The sequence below is a fragment of the Papaver somniferum genome, chromosome 7, assembly GCF_003573695.1.
Source record: "Papaver somniferum cultivar HN1 chromosome 7, ASM357369v1, whole genome shotgun sequence".
In the NCBI taxonomy this organism is placed as follows: Eukaryota; Viridiplantae; Streptophyta; class Magnoliopsida; order Ranunculales; family Papaveraceae; genus Papaver; species Papaver somniferum.
In genome coordinates, this window is record NC_039364.1 from 161,960,571 (window position 1) to 161,964,598 (window position 4,028).

The 4,028-nt window shown below is 35.5% G+C and overlaps 1 non-coding gene across 1 annotated transcript; it reads right to left on the bottom strand.

Moving 5' to 3' along the window:
• Nucleotides 1–3,493: 3,493 nt before the first annotated feature.
• TRNAR-ACG lies at nucleotides 3,494–3,566 on the bottom strand. Its single transcript has one exon. It is a non-coding gene; the product is annotated as a tRNA-Arg (tRNA).
• Nucleotides 3,567–4,028: the final 462 nt, after the last annotated feature.

Consider the following 4,028-nt stretch of genomic DNA (forward strand, 5'->3'; position numbering starts at 1 on the left):
TGGGTATTTGTATGGAAGTCTCTAAAGGACTCGACTTGCATCTGGAGGATGTGGTTATTGCGAATCTATATGAAATACAGATAACTGCTGGTTTCCACCTATCAGTAAAATTACCATGTCATGTGCATTTGCTCAATAAAGATGAAAGTTGTCAATCGTCTAAGTGAATGCTTATATTATCTAGGGATATGTGAACCATCTTATATGCCCATATACTATGCATTTACTAGATTTAATATATACAACATCTACTTTATTGGAACTTCTGAAGAGTTCTCCAAAGCACAAAAATGCTTAAAGCAGAAGTTCGAGATGAGAATCTCGGTAAAACAAAATTGCAGTCTGAACATTGTAACTAGAAGTCCATTAATTTCGTCAACCTTGAAGGTGTAGACACATTTAGATGGACAAGCTAACACGATTACAATCATTCGATCTCTTACTTTAAAGATTGATCGATTTCCATCTCAACAAAGGAGATGTATCACTCTGTGGTTTGTATTACACAAAATATGTGTAAATAGTATATCAGCTAAAATATGCTATAGATACCTGATATTGGGTTTGTGGTAAACATGTAAGTCTGGCTCTACCCACCACCAATATAGATACATTGGTCTGAAGAGAGTTCCCTTCAGCTTCGTGGAACCATTAAGCTTGATCTTTTGAATAAATGATCGCTGAATGTCTCCCACAGAGAAAAGCTAATCGGACTGCTTGAGGTTTTGATATTTAACAGGTTTGTTGAAGCAGCTAAACATTCTCCTAGCTAATAGTTTGGTAATAAAAGATACTTGTTTTCCTCCAATCGATCACGATTGGTCAGTCAAAGCTAGTGGAGAATAAACGGTTGTGTTATCAGAAGATCATTCAGAAATTGCATAGAGGAAAATCAGACTGGCTCTCTCAACCGAAAGAAGATAAAACGCAGCTGAAGGCATTAGATGATGGCTCGTGATCTCTATGCAATTATATCGAACAAAGTGATTAACTAAGAAGGCTACTCACCAGGGGGAGTAAATTCATAGAAGGCTATGGATATTGGGCATGTTTGACCTTGCGTCGTGTACTCTTTTTCCTTAGTCAAGGTTTTGTCCCGCTGGGTTTTCCTTGTCAAGGTTTTAATGAGGCATGTGAGTCCACTGTTATCCGCAGTTCGACGTGTTGTACTCTTTTTCCTTCGTCCTGGTTTTTATCCATCTGGGTTTTTCCGGGCAAGGTTTTAACGAGGCGACATCTGCGGATCTACCATTGTTCTGGGTACTCATGTTTTCCTACGTACAGGTTTTGTCCCTCTGGGTTTTTCCTGCCGAGGTTTTTAATGAGATAACAACCTTAGAACGATGAACATCATGTTCATAGAATTTTTGGCGGTATCAGTGATCGGATTACCACACTATACTCTTAAGGTTTTTACCGAACACGGTTTTTCCTGATAAGTTCGACACGAAGTCAAACAAGCTACATCGACAGTATTGTTGTGAGCTTAAGTGTTCACGTTTTATCCCAAAGGGTTTTCTTGACTTATGCGTTCAGATTTTCCCAAATGGTTTTCTTGGACGACTATAACGAAGGGAGAAAATCTGCAGTGACCAACATCGTTTTAAAGCTACCAAGATTGTAGTCTCTTCTCTCGGCCAGTTTTTGTCCCAGTTAGATTTTTCTGGAAAAGTTAGGACGAAGCAAACATCGAACGGTGGATCATTCAAGGGGGAGTGTTATGTAAATTCAATAATAGGTGGATGACCCACCGATTGCCACATAACCATGTGGGCCCCGCACAAAATCTCCATGGAAAAAACACATATGCAGTTGATGTGTCAATTATATAGGGATGATTATCCCTTAGCTAATGTTTATCCCCTTCTACTGCGACATTTATATATATATGTGCCCTAAGTACCTCTAACGAATGAAGAGAATGAAATGAAAAAGGAAACCCAGTCCCGTCTTTTCCTCCCAGCTTTCTTTCTTCTTATTAATTTATGCATATACTAATAACAACTGTGGTTGGTGTGAGATAGTGTTAATACCAATTTTAGTGATTGATGTGAACGGTTATGATACTTTGGTTAATTTGCATATTAACAGAGAAGAGAGACGATGATAACATAAAAAAATCAAATCATTTCCATTTCCATTTCCATTTCCATTTTTATTTCCATCAAAATTAAGAATTTCATATCAAACGAAAACATTATCGACAATCACCCAATCCACTAAAGTAGGAAATTTTTCATTTTAGCTCGAATTAGGTACTTTTCAATTAACCCAATCCTCTAGAGTAGGTTTCAATAACATGCAGTCACTCAAAAATCCAGTTTTTTGAAATCAAAGCTTTCTGGGTTTATAAGAATCGGTCTATGTCAATGGACTTGTAAACCGATTGCATTTAGAAACGGTTGTTGTTCATGCCCACAAAGACCGATTATCCTGGATGGGAATTCTGGTTGGAGGAAATTGAACCAGAATCGGTTTACGTTAATGGCCACATAGCCCGATTCTGGTATGGAAGAGATAATTATTTTTATGTGTTTTTTTTTTTGTTAGAATCGGATTACATGAGCATTTTTATAAACCGATTCTTGTTGTGCAATGCCAGGAATCGGTTTTTATATATGCATCGTGTAAACCGATTCTGGTTAACACATTTTTTTTCCAGTTAATACTCGATCATAAAATGTGTATGAAATCATACTCGATATCATTTCGATTACAAATGAAAATGAAAATAGTACTCAGTTTGAAAACGAGTATAACTTTATACTCGAATTGAGAACGAGTATAACTTCTTAAACGATCTGAAATTGAGTATGACTTCATACTCATTCTTAACTCGGGTATAGAATGAATTTTAATTTTATTTGATGTTTAACAACACATAATTCACAGATAATTTTTTTTTTTACCCACAATCGGTTTATGTTCAAGCACATATGAACCGATTCTGGATAATCGGTTGATTTTCATGTCCTTATAAACCGATTTTGGGTAGAAGCAAGTTTCAAAAAATCTCTGTATGTTTTTGAGGTTACAATCGGTTGATACCCCAATGACAACATAAACCGATTCTGAGTTGGTGTTCTTCAAAAAAATTCAAAATTTTAAAATTTTGAAGTTTATACGATTCATTAACACAAATTAATTTCACATCTAACACGATATTTTATCACTAATCACCTGAATTAACACTAATTAATTAGGGTAACTTAGCCATTAAAAAAATAAAATAATTGGTTAAAGGGTTTCTAGAAATTACTTCTTAATGATCCTTTTTTTGTCATGTAGCTATAGGTCCCAATTTAACCAGATTCTTAAAGGGCAAGTTTGTTAGGCCTCCAGTGTTGCTTAGTTTTAGTATTATAACATCTCTCTGAATCATCATATCATAGTATGCAGAAAAATAAATCAAAGGTCTTGAAGAAATGTGAAAAACAGCACCACAACCGGCTATAAACTATATCCACTGAGATTCAAAACAAAACTGATGCAACGACTCTGCTGGGGATCGAACTCAGAGTCTCTGGTTTCGTAGACCAGCGCCTTATCCATTGGGCCACAGAGTCACCTGTCTGATGCTTTATTTCAACACTGATAAATCTGGGTTGGACTAATTCAAATTTCTTCTTTTGGACATACAGTGAAGGGATGGGCTTCAAAGAATGGCGTGCGGTTGCTTGGCCAAGTTGAGTCATAGTTCATGAAAAAACTTATTTTGAGGCATACTAGATTTTTTTGAGGCATACTAGATAATGTGAAAATAGGGTCACTAAATAAAAAACAACATCACCCCTCATCCACCATTTTTGATAATGACATAACTATCCTTATATAATTAGTGTAAATGATTATGATTAGAATTGATTAATTATGAATTTTAAGGATTGATTAAACATTAAATTATTAGTGGTGAATTAGTAGAAAAATAAAATTTATGTGAGAGAGTTGGGATTTTTGAGAAGAAGAAGAAGAAGAAGTGAAGAAAAAAAGCTTGGGTTTTGACTTTTGAGATTTTAGTGATTAGAAGT